At 42.8% G+C, this 19,895-nt stretch overlaps 1 protein-coding gene across 1 annotated transcript in view; it reads right to left on the bottom strand.

Moving 5' to 3' along the window:
- Positions 1 to 19,895, bottom strand: part of KCNK2 (potassium two pore domain channel subfamily K member 2) — a 187,350-nt gene that overhangs the window by 2,168 nt on the left and 165,287 nt on the right. The window lies entirely within an intron of this gene.

Below are 19,895 nucleotides of genomic sequence, written 5' to 3'. Positions count from 1 at the left end.
CTGAACTAGAGCTGTTGCCAACTGGCACAGCTCCTTTGTGACTCAAAGTTACCTTTTAATCAATAAAGTCTAGTTTCACACAGTTACATTCTGTTATCCAAAGGTGGGAGGAATCAGATTTGTATTAAGAATGACACGAAAAATGGAACAAAAATGTATGCACTTAAATATTTAAAAGCTAAATCATATGGGGTCACTAAGGGGAATTTCCCTTTAAAAATGATGTCCTGACATCTGAGAAGAAAACAGCTGGTTGGGAGGGGTCTACATTCCCAAGAATACAGGCTCTGTTATGTATTGTTACCAAGGATGATAGTCAGGGTTATTTATGGACATTCACACTGTCTGTGTAACATTCCCTGTAAGTCTTGGCACAGAATTTTCTAAATTTAGATAGAGATTTTTTTAAAGAAAATGTCAGCTGCTTTTATAATATTTTCAGTGCAAATTCAAACCCAGGTTAATTCAAGTGACAGTTTTTGTCAAGTCAGCAATATGCTTTGCTGTTTTTTTCTTTTTCAATTAATCCTCAAATCACATCGAAAAATTACTACAATTACATCGAGGAGTTCCTCAGGCTGTTACTAATTACACTTAAATTACATTCTTTCTGCCAGTCAGAAAGCAGGGGTGTCTCACAGCTGTCATTATGCAAATATTTCCATTCTGATTGGATAAGAGGATCTGGTTTGCATAATGACTATTTCTCAAGTGAGAAATAAGGAAATACCTTCAATCTGATCAGTTACTGCTCTCAGCACTCTGAAAGCATTTGATAGCAATTAACATAGAATCTGATCCACTCTTGATCAAACCAGTCTCACCCCATGACACCTCATTCCACTTAGCTTTCAGTATCAGCATGAGAAGTTGTTTGAAGGAAGAGAGAAGAATTAAAGCCGAAGTCTAGTTTCCTTTGGGCACCTAAATGGCAGTTGTCTACCCACATTACATTTTTGTAACTTATGATTCAATGGCCCCCTTCACGGTAGATACATAAGTGTGTACATATAGACTGAGCCTGCACAGTATAGATGGCCATGCATAAGTCCTGGGGAAAAAAAGATGATGCCCTCCAATGTTTTAGTCCCAGTCTGGTTAGGACATTTGTTCAGGAAGAAGGATACTTGGCTTCTATCCCCTCCCCCCGCAAAGAGGGTTTGAACCTGTGTCTCATTGATTTCCCAGAACAGTATTCTAATCATCAGGCCAGAGGCAAAAAGGGTGACCACATTTCCTGAAGCATGTGGGGAGGAGCGATGGGGAACAGAATACTTCAAGATGCCCCCATCATGCTTCTCAGTTGGAGACCCCTATATTGTCACACCATTTTGGCATTTTTAAGTGTTCTAGCACAGGAGGGAAGGTGTGAGGGGTGCAGATATCTTTCTAATAGTGAATTGTTCAGTTTTTGAAGTAATTCAAATGTGAGCAGGATTTGAATTGCTTCAAATATACATCTGAATTTGCTTCCAAAATCTGACAGGTTTCTAAAAATGGGACAAAATCATTCATTTGAACAAAGCAACAGGAAAGTTGTTTAAAATGGGACTGTCCCAGCAAAATGGGACATATGGTCACCCTACAGGTTAGGCATTGCTCCATTCTTCAGATCTTTTAAAGTTGAACCACCACACTTTGTATTTAATCATCACTGGCTAAGACGGATAGTGAGCAGTGGGGAAATTTCTGCCCTATTGGAAGCAAATATCAATCTAAAATCCAGGGCCTACTTCTCTACCAGAAGAACATCTTTCTCATTGAGCCACTCACTCACTTGCTAGCTTGTTCTGTTCCTCCTGCCTTCCCAAATCCCCCTCTCTTGGCTTCTGGTAAACTTGGCAATAACCATATATTTTGCAAAAATTAACTGTAACCTTAAAATTTATTTTCTATTAAAACATTGGCCTCTGAATGCATTTAGCCCAGGATACACTAATTAAGTTCATATTAGGCTGTTTTCCAGAAAGTTTTTTAATTATTTTTTTCAGATAGTTTAGCTAAGTTCAGAAAGGACACGATAGACTGCTGATTAGTGTCACTCCAAAGGAAAGCACTTTAAAAGACTTAATTTATTTAAACTATTACTCTAGGAGGGCAGAGTCCAGAATTTTCTAACATTGGCAACCAAGCATCAGGGACTACATGAACACATATTTGCTCACAAAATAAATAATAAAAGAAAAAAATAACAGAAAAGAAGAGAAATATGAGACACTGGCTTTAAAAAGATTGTAAACCATTTGAAACAAGGCCACAGGACTACGCAGATTTTTCAGTGCAGGTGGAAACAGAAACATAGGGTGTTTAGGAGACATGCTTGGTAGGGGGAGGGGGCACGCTTTAATTAGCAGAGCTCAGAGAGCCACGTTAATTTAAAAGTGCCCAGAGCATCACGTGTATCAGGGTCCCCACACTTAAAAATGGTGGCAGGATGCTTTGAACTAAAGCTAATCAAACTGGCTTTCGTTTAAATTTCAGATAGTTTAGCTAAGTTCAGAAAGGACACGATAGACTGCTGATTAGTGTCACTCCAAAGGAAAGCACTTTAAAAGACTTAATTTATTTAAACTATTACTCTAGGAGGGCAGAGTCCAGAATTTTCTAACATTGGCAACCAAGCATCAGGGACTACATGAACACATATTTGCTCACAAAATAAATAATAAAAGAAAAAAATAACAGAAAAGAAGAGAAATATGAGACACTGGCTTTAAAAAGATTGTAAACCATTTGAAACAAGGCCACAGGACTACGCAGATTTTTCAGTGCAGGTGGAAACAGAAACATAGGGTGTTTAGGAGACATGCTTGGTAGGGGGAGGGGGCACGCTTTAATTAGCAGAGCTCAGAGAGCCACGTTAATTTAAAAGTGCCCAGAGCATCACGTGTATCAGGGTCCCCACACTTAAAAATGGTGGCAGGATGCTTTGAACTAAAGCTAATCAAACTGGCTTTCGTTTAAAGCACCCTGCCGCCATTTTTCAGCACAGGGATGCTGATACATGTGACGCTCAGTGCAATAGCAAGGGGTGGGGGAAGGGGGTGAGAGGGACAACCGCCCCAGGTACAGACGCAAAGGGGTGCCAACAGGCATTGCCCAGCTGGGGCGGGGAATGGGATGGAGCCGCAAGCGACTCATGGGTTGGAGGGGGCACACGGATAAGGGTAGGGTGACTCCTGCTGCTGTGTGTACACCTGGGGAAGCATGGAGGAGTATGCGCCCCCTGGATCTGTGCACAGGGTGAGGGTGGACTGTCGCTGCGGGCTTTTCCCCAGGCACAAAACTTCCTTGCCATGGTACTGGTGACACTGCAGTCTGCTGGAGCACAGTAATTACCACACTCCAGCAGACTTGATTAATAAAGTCTGCTCCAACATGCTGTAATTACAGAGCATCAGAGGGGCCTCCCTGCACATGAAGAGGTGTGTATAGCCTGTAGTGACAGAAGTCAGCAGGTCACTGGGGAATGGCAGCTTTCACAAACATGTCCATCTCCAAATCAAACATACAAACAAAAAATCATATTTAGAGCCTGTTTGATTAAGTCAGTTGAACATTCAACTTTAATAGAGTGGCACCACATACCAGTGTGACCTACTACTGTGTGTCTTTTAAAGCAAGGATCATTTTCAGTTCTGCGTAGTAGTTGAAGCTAGCAGAATGTTCAGTCAGTACTCAAAATGTGCTTTAGTCATGCAAGAGACACATGTTCTTCAGATTTGAAAAGAAGAAAGTCTGTGCTACTTACAGATTTCAACAGTGCCAATTTGTTACCCCCTTCCTCAACTGCACCTCATCTTTCAATCCATTTCCCAATGTTCTGAATATGCTTCAGCCACAGCTGGGGACTGGCCCAGTTTTTTTAATCAGTGACGGATTGCTGACATATAGTTGTATTTCCAGGGATGTTGTCAAGAATGGTGGGTTTAAAATTAGCCTTACTGTACTTGTTTTGTTTTGGTTACCAACCCTTTGCTCTGTAATGCTGCTCCATTTGTGTGGCTACTGGAAGCCACAAGCATTCCAAACTGCTCTCTCCACCCTGATTTTAACCTCACCCTTACTTGCCTTTTACTGGCAGCTTCACATCTCTCCTCTCCTATGCTTTCCCAACAAAGAACAGGCTGGTAATGATTCTGGCAAGCATAATTATCACTGTCTATCCAACCTCCTGCAGGTGAGGGTGCTGTCTCCCCAGCAATGGGGCACTTTCAGTATTTTAACCATTAGGCACAACAGCTATTAAATAGGATTTTTAAATTATAAAGGCTAGGTTATCAAGTTATCAAATTCATATTAAACATCCTTGTCAAAAGTAGAAGATATTTTTGGTTGAGACACAGCTTGGTTCCAGCTCCTGGATTAGATCATGAGTGACATGAACACAATGGTCTCACCCATATCTTCCCATACTTCAAAGCCACCCCACAGTCTGGTATTACTAGTGTGATCTGCAGTTTCTTTAAAAATAGGATACAGAAGGACTGAACAGGCAACGCTGTTGAAAATCAGAACTGGGATGCAATAGTAGCAACACTGAGATAATTAGCACTATGTAGGGAAGCTGGAATAGCTTCTGCATAAAGTACAAATGCCTCAAATTATTGCTTTTGGCCTCCTGCTATTGTGTGCACTCAACTGTACTCAAGAAAAAATGTTACCTTTTCAGATTATAACTCTTTTTATCATGTAGCACTTACAGACACAAGCACAAAAGGTTACTGAACAAAGAATGTGCAGTTTATAACTGCCAGAGTACATAACCAACCTGCTCATGAAATTTAATTCTTCCTCTTTTTGTAATGACATTTCAGTGAAGATTCTGGTTCCCCCTCTATCCATCAGGTATGACATCCTCCTACTGCCTTCAATCTGAGCTTAATTTGGGGTTTGTTAACCTCTTAATATCTGATACTAAGTTATCAAAATCTGAGTTGTCTCTGTTGTTTAAAACAAAAAAAAATTCTGAACATAGATATCTACTGCAAAAACTGTAATTTTTTTCTTCATCTCCACGTATCTCATTAAAGCAGATTATACTCTTGACTGCAACCAGTCATAGCTGAATTTTTAAAGCAAATATTTTGCAGCAATATATAGACTGGTAGTCCCACAGATGGCTGGTGGCAGTCACTAACATGGGGGAGAATAAATGAAATACACAAAGTATTTTTGAAATACTGGAGAAAGGTACTGAAATAACAGCACCACTATTAGGAGTGAGCTGCCCCCTGTCAACACCAGTATGATCTTCCTCCAGAGAAGAAATACATATGGAAACATAACCAACCCTATTCATCTCAGCAGAGTGATAATGCTGAAGTGTTATGACAACAATTTGAATACCATTATTACTAATTATATATTTACTAATAACTTTAAAATAAATATCCAGCTAAGTTGTGAGTATGGCTTGAATCTGTGGATGGTAAATGATCTCCCCTGTATCCAATCTAAAATGAGATATTTATGTTAGAGATAGTAGCAACTTTCCTTTTAACATCACTGGTCTGGAAAATCATGTGTAACTTTTACAGTTTACAATTCCTGTTGTAATTTTAATATTGATGAGTACATAATTTGTTTTAAAAGTTTTGTCTCAAAGTCTTTCTTTATTTAAACCTGTCCTGAACAGGGATTTTGATGCTGTTATTTTGCTTCATTTGGTTGACACCAAAGTCTCAAAGGTCTTCCCATGACTACTTCAAAAGTAGCAGCCAGTTCTACAAGACCTATGTCCACAAGAGGAAGATCTTAATCTCCTAAGTGAAATTCACACAGAACAAGATATGTTTCTCTTCAAGAAACACCCTCTATCCAAATGCCATACTAAGGTTTTTGAAACATGATGGGAAACAGTTTCTAGGTTCTAAATTTTATATTATACATTACAAATATAAACATATAAAGAATTACTTTTACTATAAAAAAAATAATTCAGTTAACCACCTTTTTAATGTGGCACATCAAAAATAATATATGAATTTCTCTATTAAGTAACAAAACAGTTCCCAAACCTTTTGCATATTACTGCAGATGTCACCAGAAGACAGGAAAAATCCCCAACAACATCATGTAAATGTAATAAAATTTATCTACTGATTACCAGAGGGAGGTCAAAACTAGAATTCTTGTATTCATTATCTGGCTTTCCCACTAATTAAAATATTTGTAAAAAAAGTTCTTCGCTTAAAAGGAACTACATGCAACTGACATTTTACTTTGCCATGGAATAATAAACCCAACAGTGAAAGAATTTAATTACAAAATTTAAAGTATTGCTGGTTACAATTGCAGCCTCCCTTTAGCTTCCAATTGCAGCCTCCAATGGCTGCATCCAGACAAAACAGCTGTGTGGTACATGGTGCCACAGGCACGTTTGCAGTGCCATATACTGCACATTCAGGTGTTCTCCCCATTTCAAGGTAGCAGCACCAGGGCAGGGGAGGTTCTGAACCTGGGAGATCCCAGGGTGAAAAACACCTGCACAAAAATAAAGTGGGGCAACACGGGCAGCGACAGTGTGCACTGCCCAAAACTCGAGTCTGGCCAGCCAAAGTCACACTCCAGCTGCCAGAAAGGCTCCGAGCAGCAGGATTGCTACTGCTGCAGCCCCAGGAAGCCCCCAAGATCCCAGGTAAGGCTTCTGGGGCCAGCACAGGGCTGGCCCCAGCCTCCCCTACTCCACCTGGGGTAACTTGCTGCACACCAGAGGCACAGGTGTTCCCCAGGGACAAGTGGGAACAGCACAAGGTGTCCTGCTGCTAGCTGTCCCCAGGGAAACAAACATCCACGCTTGTGTGGATGCAGCCCTTGAGTCTTTATTGGCCTCATCAGGTCATGAAACAGAACAGAGATGGGACACTTTACTCTGACATGTGGCCTTCACCTACCCATTGATAGGAAGCACATGCCTATTTTCATCTTGCTGGACCTCATGTCACATTTGTATCTACTAATGACCAAACACTCTTATTCAATGACCAAGAAACCACACAGGAAAAGGGCAATGTCCTCAATTGCTCATGCTTCAGAAGACCTTAATCAATATCTATACAAAGTTGTTGGAGGAGATGGTGTGGGCTACCACATATCAATAATAATATTCTTTATGCTATGTGTAAACAATGCCCTTTTCTATCTTTCTCCCTGTCTGGCTGAGATCAGTGCCTGAGATCTGAAACAGAACATAGGCAAGACTGGGATGATGTTACTAGGGAGATAGAAGAACTCTGGGGAATTTACCGTGTGTAAATGTCCCCAGATCCTGAAGGCCATTCAAATGTTTAACTTAGCCTGGAGCCTTGGGGCCTCTAACGGGGAACCCAAAACCTGTTACTTGGGCACAATGGCAGGGGAGGAGATTATAACAGGGAGCCAAGGGACTCCTGGCACCTTAAGAGAAGGCAGCAGGCTAAGCCAGTTGTGTGGAGCTGCAGTGGCAGTGCCGGCTGGCTCTTAATTAACAAGGAAAACCCCTGTGTGAAGCTGGGGAATGCACATGGCAAAGAGGGAAGTCACTTCCAGGCATATAAGCCCAGGGCCTGAGCCACAGCAGGTAGTCTGGCCCTGCATGCTCAAGGGAGAGGAGCTCCTGGGTGAGATGCCTCCAGCAAGCAGAATGGCAGGCACCTGAGCTGCTACTCTGGAGCTGCCAGAAGAGAGCTAGGAGGAGCTGATGGCCTGTAGTGAGGAAATGACCCAGACCTGGTAGGTTTTTAGTTGTGAAGCAGTGGCTTATATTTATGTTGAATTTAAAGCTGTTGCTTGTGTTTTTGTTTTAATTTATGCCAGAAGACTGGACGTGGGGTGAAGAGGAAGTCACAGAGGTGCTGCAGGTGCACCCAGTGTAAAGCTTTGCCATGGGTCAAGGGTGCCAAGAGGGGCTGAGCTGAACTGGAAGCACCCTTGCCCTGAGTCAGAGACACCAGAGAGGGCTAAGCTGAACTGACAGCAGCCTTGCCCTGGGTCAGGGGCACTAGCAAGGTTTAGACTAAGAACAAGACAGGGCCGAGTGGCCTGGAGACCAAAGGCAAAGCAAAGGCTGAGGCCAAAACAGCTGGGCACAAATCAGTGGGCCAGGGCTGGAGGCTTGCAGCCACAGAAAAGTTGGGGTGCTAAAGCCAAGAGACCTGAGGCCATTACACAAGGACTAAGCTGTGGACAGTGTAGCATCTGCAAGGTATGGGCATGGGCATGGTTGTAGGTTGTGGAAGGTTGTGGTTGCCCACCCCTTAAGGCAGGGGTGGGCAAAATACAGCCCACCAATTGATTGTATCTGGCCCACAGCTGCCCCCATGGTGCCCTGCATGGGGCTGAGCCCCAGCCACTTCTACTCAGAACAACTTGCACTGTGCTCCCACCAGTGGTGAACAAGCATTGCCCCCCAGGCACTGGAGAACCATGGTACATCACAGACTCCTGCCTGCACCTGCCCCACGCCCACCAATGGCATTACCCCAGCCTCCACCAATGGCACTGCCTCGGCCATGGCCAGTACACACAACTTTCCTGGCTGCTGCTACTGCTACTACTGCTGCTACAGCCACCAAGGTACTGCTCAGCTCCCACCACCTCCAGCAGCTCCTCCTCTGCCTGCCTCTACTACACTACCCCAGGCAGCAGATAATGTGTGGAAGCTGTGAGGATATATGCTGGGGACCAGATGTCCAGCCAGTTGGAGGAGCGGTGGGGAAGCTGCAGCCAGGTGGCTCCTGTCCTAATGCACAGGGCTCCAGCTCTAGCTTCCAGCCACCTTCCACCCACTCCACCCGCCTGGCATGATGAGTAGCCACCTACAGGTGGCCAAGTGGATGGAAGGCAGCCCCACTGGAAATGAACTGAAGCCCCACATGCCAGGGTAGGAGCCACCCAGCTACAGCTTTCCCCCAGCCTGTCTGGGCATCTGGTGTCCAGCACACATCTCCAGGGCTCCCCCATGCTACCAGCTGCCCAGATCGGTGCAGCAGGGGGCAGGAGGAGGAGCCACTGGAGACAGGGGGAGTCAAGCAGTACCTAAACAGCTGCAGAAGCAATGGCACCAGCCCTGCCAGGAAGCTACGTACACTGGCTGGGATGGGGCCTGGGGCCTGGCTGTTCCATTGGCGAGTGTGGGGTTGGTGCAGGCAGGAGTATAGCACATGCTGCCCTGGCACAAGCACAGCCCCATGCAGAATGCTGTGGGGGCAGCTGCAGAGTGGATGAGGGGGAGGCAGATCATACCTGCACCTTCTTCTGCACTGCACTGCACTGCACTGCACAGGTGAGTTCTGCTGAACATGCCCACCCCCTCCTCCCCATTTTTATCCCCATCCCCACCCAGCTCCCAGGCCCTACCATGTGGGTAGCCCCCCTGACACTGCCCCCCCACACATCCATGCCCCCACACCCGCCACACACAATATACAAGAGTAAGACTTTATTTTGAGCTATTATGCAATCACCTCTATATACACTACTCCAAAAAATATAAATCAGAACAATATTTATTTTTTTAAATAAAATGTAAATATGTTATAATAGATGTTTGATTTTTAGTATATGACTTTTTTCATCTATAATTTGTTAAAATGATATCTTCTGAAAGATTTTACATGCACAGCCCTTGACAGCTCACCAAAACTCATTAACTGGTCCACCAGCCAAAATAATTGCCCACCCCTGCCTTAAGGCAAGTAGGACCTTACATGTGAACACTCTTAAAAACGCTCCCTTAAGTCTAATTAAACAATCTACTTTTAGTTACTTGGACAGATTAAAAATATCTCTGTCTCTACTTAAACACTCAGGAAGTACTAAGATTCTATGATGGTAGGTTCTGTATTAAAAGCTATAAAAAGATAAGTATAGTCAGAGGAATTGCAAAAGGAACTTTTGTACTCAGTATTTCTAACTAATTTGTTTGTTCTTTCTTGATAGCTATACTTTTAAATTATTTCCTTTGGCACAAAGAGTTTGTATATTTCATCATCTCTATAAAGCTACTTTAAGCCAAAAAGTGAATTAAATAACAAGTAGTTAGCATGGATACATCCCCCTTATTAAATCTGAAGGAGAAAGAAGTGAAGCTTGCTTCACAGAGATTCTTGTTCCCTAGTCTATAATTTCTAACAATTATCATTAATACATTCTCCAAAGTACTGAAATTTCACTTATTCCCGAATGTTCTTTTCAGTTACTTAAAAACAACCCAATTAACTTCACTAGGACACAGTACTCTACGACAAAGCAAGAAAAGCATGTGTCACATTATCCATACAAAAGTGAAGAGTATATAACACTGTCTCTGCTTTCAAGAAACTCATCTAATATTCTCAAGAACTGAGGAGCGCAGCTTTTTTATAAGGGGAACAGATAGACTCAAAATCAACAGAACAATTGCTGGTAAGCCCCTTTCACAAAGAGGGGTGCAAAGCCCAGCCCGCAGGACCAGCTGCCTCTGCTGGGCACAGATGGGGGGGGCAAGTGCCCCCTGGGGCCTCCACTGGGGTCCCCCCCCCACCCAGACGAGCTGCCTGGGCTTGATCCTCCCACCACCTGCCCAGTCAAGGCCCCACTCACTGGCCTGCTCCTGTACTTGATCTAGCTACCACCCCTTCCCTCCCCCACTGACTGATCTGCTGGGCTGGGAAAGGGGTGTGTGCAAATGCAGGCACACGCTCAGCCCCCCCCCAGCCCAAGATCAACTTCAAGAGACACTAGAATCGACCTGTAGATCCCAATCAACTGGTTGGTGACCACTGATCTAGAATGAGCTTATGTGCACAGTAGACAATGCAGCCATCACAGTTCATCTGCACTTGAGACTCTGGTCCGTAGAGTACAATAGTAATAGATTTTTCTGGAAAGTGTTTTGAGATCCCAAGAACAAATGTCAGGCATAGCTTTTATTTCCATTTTTGGGTCAGGAAATTGAGGTGTAGAGAAAACCCACTCTGTATAATGGGTACAGTCCTGGGGAGAACATCTCAAGGAGAAAGTAACAGAAAATTCAGCAAACTACTAATTTTAGCAAGATTTTTTGGGTGAATCTAATATCTTTTATTAGACCAACTTAAATAGTTGGAAAAAAACTTTTTAAAGCAAGCTTTCGGGTTTCAAAACCCTTCATCAGGCTGAGAAAGTTTCTGCAGTTGGTGTGTGGTCTTCCTGGATGGAATGAAAAGTAAAGAAGCCAGAGGCTGGGCTTGTATGCATATAAGATAGGCAGTCAGTGAAGATGTAAATTGAGGAGTCAGTGGGTGAGAGACAGGCTGGCTGTGGGGGAGAAGGGGGATGAAAGTAGCAGTTAAACAGTGGAGAGGTACCTGGGGAGTCACATGTCAGACAGGTTATAATGTGTCTTACATCCAATGTCTATATTTAGTCCATGATTTTTAGTATCCAGGAGGTTTAGTATCTAGGATAGTATCCTCCTGGATACTAAAAATCATGGACTAAATATAGACATTGGATTTATGACACGTTATAACCTGTCTGACATCTGACTCCCCAGGTACCTCTCCACTATTTAACTGTTACATTCATCCCCCTTCTCCCCCACAGCCAGCCTGTCTCTCACCCACTGACTCCTCAATTTACATCTTCACTGACTGCCTATATTATATGCATACAAGCCCAGCCTCTGGCTTCTTTACTTTTCATTCCATCCAGGAAGAGCACACAGCAACTGCTGAAACTTCCTCAGCCTGACAAAGGGTTTTTAAACCCAAAAGCTTGTTTAAAAAGTTTTTTTTTTCCCAACTATTTAAGTTGGTCTAATAAAAGATATCAGATTCACTCAAAGAACCTTGTCTGCCTATGTCCTTAGACCAACACAGGTACAACCTACACCCCTGTAATTTTAGCAAGAGCACCAAAGAACAAACCTTGCCATCTTTACCTTACATGTCCTAATACAAGTTTTGTTTGGAGAAGGCCAATCATTACAGGAACAAAGTATGGCAACTACACTTAGTATTTCTTGAGAAAGACAGAATCTATATAGAATATACAAAGAGTGTTTTAGATGGGAGAGAGAGGCAAAACTCTATTAGGAATTAATTCAGGCATACCCCAATTATCAGCAAATAACACCAATAATTTTGCTCCTTTTACCATTTCTTGCCAATTGCTACACTTTTTAAGTTGTATTAAAGCTCCTTGCTCACCTACTGATCGCCTTGGTATTGTGTAAATTGTTAGGGATTTTCAGAACAGTGCTGTCTTCCTTTTTTATGTTTTTATTAAAAATCGCATTATTAAAAAAATTAAAAATTGCAAAGTTTCCCAAGATATGACATTTTACAGCCAAGTGGAGTAGATTTAGAAGGTGTTTTGAATATGTGAAAACATGATGCCATAACTGCCCAGATAGTAATTTTACGCTAGGGACAGACATTACGCATAAACCAGTTTAAGTGATCAGAAACTGGCTTAAACCTGTAACAGAACAGATATTCAGCACACATAAACCAGTTTCAAAATGGCTGAAATCAGTTTGAGATAAACCTAGTTGATTGTAGTATCAGACTTAACTGATTTGCCTCAAACCAGTTTATGCAATGTCTGTCCCAGCCCCCTTCCTGGTTTAACTTAAACCAGAGTCCCCCAGCATCCCAGATGCTTTGCAGCCCTGGATGGGGCTCTCTGCTTCACAGTAAGGCTGGCCCCGTCCCTCTGCTCCCTGACTGGAGCTCCAGCAGGCATAGCAGTGTCTGCCTGGCTTCCCTGTACCCGCCCTTGCCCCTCCCCCCCAACCACCACTCCCTGCTCAAACAGAGATTCCCTCCCTTCCCTCTCCCACAGTGCAGACCTGCCCATAGCCAGCATGTGGCGTGCTAGCTAATGCTCAGACGTGTATGTTTATAGCAGATAAGACAAAGGCAGACAGGACAGTGTCTGCTTAGGGCTTTTTGGAGCTAATCAAGTCAGCTGGTAGTGTTCCTCCATTCCTTCCTTGGAAAAAGCTGTTTAAGAAGAGCTTGAACTAATGAGAGTGACTTTTGTTTTCCTGATGAGGTACTAAATGCTGTTATCAACTCCTTGCTTGGTTGGTTAGGAGTGGAGGGGGGAGGCGAACCCCTCCCTAATCTGAGCATTCTGCCGGGGCCAATCTACGCCCCCATTTAGCTCAGCATTGTGCAAGGGAAGAGAAGGCTACTCTAGTGCCCCCTGGCTTCTAGCCTAAGCCACTGCAGGCATGTGTCTGCATTTCTTCAGTCCAGAGGGGATATCTGTGCTGTTATAAAATGGTTCAGCCTAACCAGGTTAGACTAACCTGCAAAGATTGAATCAATTCAGGTTCAGGCTTTTTAAATGTCTGTCTGTAGCCTTAATGCATAAGAGCCACAGACTATATAATAATATTTTTTCAATGCTGTTGTTCAGTTAACACATCTAAATATCCTTAGTCAGATGTACTTTCTGACAGAAGAGTTTCCAAATATAAGAGTACCTTGGGCCCCTCTTACATCCAATAGAGATGAACTGGAAACTGGTACCCATCAGAATGCAGTACTTCTCTGCAAAACATACCACACCCAATAGCCTGGATGGACTGAACAGTCACTTGGATGTGCCAGCTACCATGAAGCATACTCCTGTTCAAGTTCCAAAAGCCAGTATCTGCCCTTTAACCCTTACCAATTCCTTTGCAAAATAAAACCTCAGATTCAGGAATACAGTAGGATTATTGATTCATTAAATAAAACCAGCTTGCCTTCCCTTTTGCCTTTCATAATAATCTGGTCCTCATTCCAAAGAGTAGATAATTATAAAGAATAATGCACTGTTTAGTTTTGACTTACATTTTAAGAAAGATGGTCAAGCTAAGTCAAACTCGTCTCTGACTAACACCAAAAACTGATTTATCCTGTTCTATAGAACGGTGACACTGGTACCTATTTAGGAGTCATTTAACAAAGAACCCCTCTGCATTCTAAGTCAGTTTCCTAATGTATATGAAATATTTTTAATCTCTTCATATTTTTACTGCCTATTGTATTCCAATGTTGTCTATAGGTCCAAAATGAGATTAGGTGCCAAAGGGCTTGATGCTGTATATACATCTAATAATAGACATCACACACATATACAAGGAGCAGAATTTCCTGATTCTTTAATGTTTATTATTGCAACCTTAATAATAGCATGTTAATCTAATTTTTGGAATGTTCTGTATCTCTCACACACTAAAATTAATACAAGACTGGGTACTAGAAAGCATTTTCCACTATTCTTTCCAATCTAATTTTAGAATAATGATCTCACCAGTCCCTGAGAATTTTACTCTACAGGCTAACCCTCCTCATAATTAGGAAATGCTTTCAATCAGTTGTCTTAAATATACCCCTTTCTTCAAGTGTAACTGCAATTTATTTAACTCTCATGTTTTGTTCAGCAGAATATGTGAAACTTTATGCAAGTTATTTGCAAATATGGAAATTATTTAATTATCTAATGATGTAAACCTAATTGCCATGAATTTGTATATGACCATAAATGTTTGCCACCAAGATGCCTGCCTCAAGCTTTAGCAGGGGAAGGACCTCGCGCTTCACAAAACTTGGTAGCTATGAAATATGAATGGACACTGAAGAAAGTCTTGAGAGTAGATGGGTGCTGAGATATAGAGTTAGCTGGGGAAAGAAGTCACAGCAGGCATGTTTGTGGGGAAACCTGGGTGAAAATTGTAGGTGGCTGTGGACTGTCAGTGGCATGTATGGGTGGAAATGTCTGTGGAAAGATGTAAAGTAACTGAGGAAGCTGGATTTGTGGGAGTGCCTAGCAGAATTTTAGTAAACAATGGCTGTCAGGGAGCTAAAGAAAGGTGGGATGTCAGTGTGTCTATGTTCAGCAGAAGAGGATGGAGACAAGTAGGTTTATGGTCATGTCTAGTCAGATAAGTAGGTAACCAGGGGCTAGTTTCATGGTAGTTTTGTCATGGTGACCAGGCAAAGGAGCTGGGTAGCTTAAGGAGAAGCTGGGAACAGCTGGGCTTGGTGTGGCATGTCCAGGGAACATGGGGCAGCTGGGTGGGGTTGCTGAGAGCTGAGCAGATGAGTATGTCTAGGGAAGGATCTGGCTGGTTGCTGGAGGGGGAACTGCTATCTCCTTGGTTCCTGGCCTGTTCCAACTCAGACTCAGCAGCAGACTAGTTGCTGCCAAATGAGCACCTGCCATAGCATCCTCCCACAGCTGGCAGCTGCAGTTGCAAGCCACGTGTGACATTCAGTCTTGGCTGAAGCAATGCAGGTGGGATGGCTTGCATGAATGACAGGTCTACATTTGATGTAATTATTAAAGGAATTTTTTTCTTCTATGACAAACAGAGAACGTGCCCTAGATTTGACTACTGTGTGGCCCCACTACATGTCACACTTAAGGCATGTTAATCACACTTTAAGTGGTAACCTAGCCACACGTTCATTCAATTAATGGCACGATAAAAAGAGGAATAAGCTACAAAGTTATTCCACATATTTTGTGGAATGGAGTGGGGGAGGTCCATGTGCACCTCTGAGCCTGGGAGCTCCCAGCTGATGCTGGCTCCCAGCTGTGGGAGCATATGCCCCCATTGCTGTGAGCCCCACCAGCTGACTGGCCTCCTAGCCACAGGGGTGTCCCGGGGTCCCTGCTGCAAGGAGACTGCAGTTGATGTGCTGTCCCAGCTACAGGGGTGCTTAATCCAACCCCATGGCTGGGAGATCACAACTGGCACAGGGCTGGGACACATGAAGCTGCAGGAGCTTGCTTCTTGCCAGTGAAGGGGGAGCCTAGGATTGGGTCCCCCCTGCACCAGCAATAAGGTATGATGGGATCTGCTTCATGATCCCACAATCATGCCTCCTGCCATGCACATACGTCACGGCAGGAGGGACAATTGTGTGGATCACACATTAGATCCCATTGCACCTTTACCTGCATGTGTAGAGGGGCCCTAATACTTTCTTAAGACCAGAAAGAATCATTGTGATCATCTAGTCTGAGCTCCTGCATAACACAGGTCATAGAATTCACTGAGTTTTACCCACACAAAGCCAGCACTTCTGGCTACAGGAGGCATTTTAGAAATAGTCTTAACCTGCAAGCTACAATGAACAAAGAATCTGCCACATATCTAGGTTATCTGTTTCAGTGATCAATTACCCTCACTGTTAAAACTCTGCCCCTTATTTCCAGTTTGAATTAGCCTAGTTTCAGCTTCCAGCCATTGGTTTTTGCTATGTCTATGTCTGCTAGATTAAAGAGCTGTCTGATATTTGCAATTTTCTCCCCATATGGGGACTTTTACCTTATTCTGAAGTAACTTCATAACTTTATCCCAGATAAATTAAATGGATTGAGGTTCTAAAGTACAATTTCTTAAGATTTATGAGATGTGTATTTTTTATTCTTTTTTTCTGATATCTTTCTAATTTTTCAACATTCTTTTTGAAGTGTGGACCACAGAACTGGGCAGTGCAGCCCAATAACAGCTTTGCAAACAGCATTAACTGAAGTGTTATCACCTCTCTGCTCCTACTCATTACTGTCCTAATTATACAGCCAACGACTGTGTTACTCTTGTTGTTAAGAACTGTTTTTCACTGTTTCACTGAAGGTCACATTCACAGGGTTATCTGCTGTGACTCCTAAACACTTCTTAGATTCATTGCCTTCTGGGAATAGTCCTTTGCCTGGTAACTAACATACACATTTTCTTCAGGGATGTAGGAACTTACATTAAAATACATGTTCTTCAAATAAGTTCATCTTAAAAAAATTACAAGTTTGCTTGACTTTTTACCTATTTACCATTTTTTTCTTTTATTTACTATTTTTTTCTTATACTGGATAGAAAAAATTCTCAGCCAGCCTATTATTTTGGAAGAAACAGACAAATTAAAGTAGCATACCACTAAGCCCCCCTCTGCACATGCAGGTAAGGCACAATGGGATCTAATGCTCAATCCACACAATTGTGCCTCCTGACATGCCACATGTGCCTGGCAGGAGGTGCAATTGTGGGACCATGCATTAGATTTCATCATTTTATTGCCAGTGCAGGGAGAGCCTGATCCTGGGCTCCCCCTACACTGGCAAGATTCAAGCTCCTGCAACTGGGATCCCCCTCATGACTGGGGGGGATCACAGTCACAGGGGTGCCACCCCCCGCAGGACTGGGAAATGCAGCTGCCATAATCTTCTAGGTGTGTGAAGCCCCCTGGGGCTGAGAGATCACAGGTGCTCTCTTCCAGCCCTGGGGGTTTTATGCACCCCCAAGGCTAGGAGATTGCAGCAGCCATGAACTTCCAGCCCCAGGGTTTCATGCATCCCCAAGACTAGAAGATAATAGCACTTCCAGTTCTAGGGATAAGGGGAACCCCCGAGGCTGGAAGACTGCAGCAGCTACAATCTTCCAACCATCAGGCCTCTACAGCCACCCCCAGGAGCCAACTGGGAGATTGCAGCCACCCCCGGTTGCTGCCGGGACCCAACAGAGTCCTGGCACCAGGAGGTGTGCTGCCCAGACCCAGCATCTGCAGCTGCCAGACCCCAGGTCCCAGCAGCTGTGGGGTGTTGTTGGGACCTAGAATCGGCAGTTTCTGGGGCCGAGAGTCCTCTTAGCTGTAGGACTCCCAGCCCCACAGGAGATATGCAAATTAAAGATAGCTGGTTGCTATTGATAAAGTTAGTACTCATTTTTGAGGTCTACCTTTATAGCTGGTTGGGGCTTTTTATGGTGTGAAAAGTGCTTTGCACTTGTAGCTGGTCTCAAGGTAATTGTGCAATTAACCAGTTAAATGTGTAATACCTGTAACATGTAGAGGGGGGCCTTAGGATCAGAATTTTTTGAGTTGTAGTGCACTACATGCCGTTGTATAGACACTTCCAGTGACAAATCACTTTTAACCTTAATCACAGATGGGACTATAAGCACTTCACGATGCAGTATTCTTGCTAAAATGCTGGGAACTAAACTTGCACAATATAGTTTTCTCCAGCAAACAGCAGCTGAAAAACATGGCTATTTCACAAGCCATTTAAAAATCTCTGTGTTTTTGCTGTTGCAAATAGAGCTGCGCAAAATTGAGGTTTCGGGGTGCTGAACTGAGGAATAACAACAACAGCAACAACAACCATAAAACCAATTTTTTTTTCCAAACTTTCTCACCAAAACAAAAATCCTCAATTGCAGGGGGGGGCTCAAACCAAACTGTTCCATTTTGCATAAATATTTCTTCCTCTGTATTAATTGCTATTTAAATATATTATGGAAATTGGAACAGTGTCAACAAGAGAGATCTTACCACCTCAAAATATTTTATCGGTCGGTGACTAGGGCTCTTTCCTAGGAGGCAATTAGGATGGGTTCATATCCACTCAGGTAGGTCTTTGGTCTGCAGGGTGAGGGTATTTAACTTTGAACTACTAGGAGAAAAAGGGGGCAATGTCACATATGCCTCAATCACCATATATCTAACTCCTCCCATAAAAAAATATATATATTTGGCAAATTACCTGACTTTGTTAATAGTTTTAGGAGGACTGAAACCAACTTTTTCAAGATTTATTATTCACCCCTAAAATGCCCAGCTGCAACTGCAAATATTATATTACCCTTGTTGCCAGTCACCCCGTAAAAATACCTGTACACAATAAAACAAAAATATGGAAAATTGAGCAAAAGCAGTGATATTCTTCATTCAAAACAAAACTTCTGATCTGATAACTGCATACACAGCCAATACATGCTGTTTACTTCATTATATGTTAAATGCATTTGAAGAGAATCTGGCCCCAGCGGTCTTTCCTGTCCAAGTGCAGGGGAGCTGGACCAGATGATCTGTAAAGTCCCTTCCAGCCCCTAACAACTATCAAAATAAGAAACTATAATATTTTCCTCCATCAATAAACACACCAGAAGGTTCTCACAGATTTGCAACCAGATCCATGGTTTACGAGTGCTCATGTGATAGGATTAGATGTTCATTACATCAGTTTTACTTGGTGGTAAAGAAGATACTTGAAATATGAAGATCTCACTCTTTGTTCAGTCTGAAGGACAAGACCTCCCTCCAACATATTATTTAATTTTTCCTGGAAAGTGGATGACAATTCAAAGCGTCTAATATTGTGTCTTTGATGAAAATAGTAGGTAATTTTATCTAAATGCTGTTAGCTGTTGTAGTTGAGCACACAGGTATACCTAATAAAGAGATGAGAAGTAAATATAGCACTCTATTTGTTAATTATTAAATATAACTTTTCTAAAAAATTTTCTTTATTAAAAGACATTCAAGCACTTCTTAAATAGTCCACTAGAAAAGAAGAAAAGAGTGATTTAGCTACTGGGTCCAATCCATATCCCAGTTAAATTATCAACAAGATTCCCATTTCCTCACAGTAATTCCACAGAGAGGGGAACACTACAAATCCCAGAGCTATGCAAGAAGTTTGGCTGGATGATTTTTAGGACTCCTTAAATAAATGTATGCCTGTGAATGCAGGAGGCTGGATTGATGGTCCAAGAGGCTCCTTCCACTTTTATGCTCTAGATTGAGTTCTGTTTCCCTGGATGTTATTTGAGGTTTTGCTCTTGGCACTAATGGGATCAAACAGACCATACAAGAATCAAATGGGCTTAACACACTTATAATTATACGAACAATTTTCACAACAAAGCAAAGTGAATTCAGTATTTACATGAATCTTTAGATCCAGTCTATAAAAGCCTGGTTCACCTCCATTCAAGTCAATAGAAAGCCTACCAGTGACTGAAGAGGTTCTGAATCAGATCCAGATAATGTGAATTGAAAAGGAGCCAGGAGAGTTAGGCACCCAGTTCATATTGAATGATGAACACCTTCTTGCAGGAAAATTCAGCAACCTAAAAAGTGCAGCACTCCAAAGTGAATGGAAAAACCACA

Source organism: Alligator sinensis, unplaced genomic scaffold (genome assembly GCF_000455745.1).
Source record: "Alligator sinensis unplaced genomic scaffold, ASM45574v1 scaffold842_1, whole genome shotgun sequence".
In the NCBI taxonomy this organism is placed as follows: domain Eukaryota; kingdom Metazoa; phylum Chordata; order Crocodylia; family Alligatoridae; genus Alligator; species Alligator sinensis.
The sequence above is the reverse complement of the archived record's forward strand: the minus strand, read 5'-3'. Positions and strand labels throughout refer to the sequence as shown.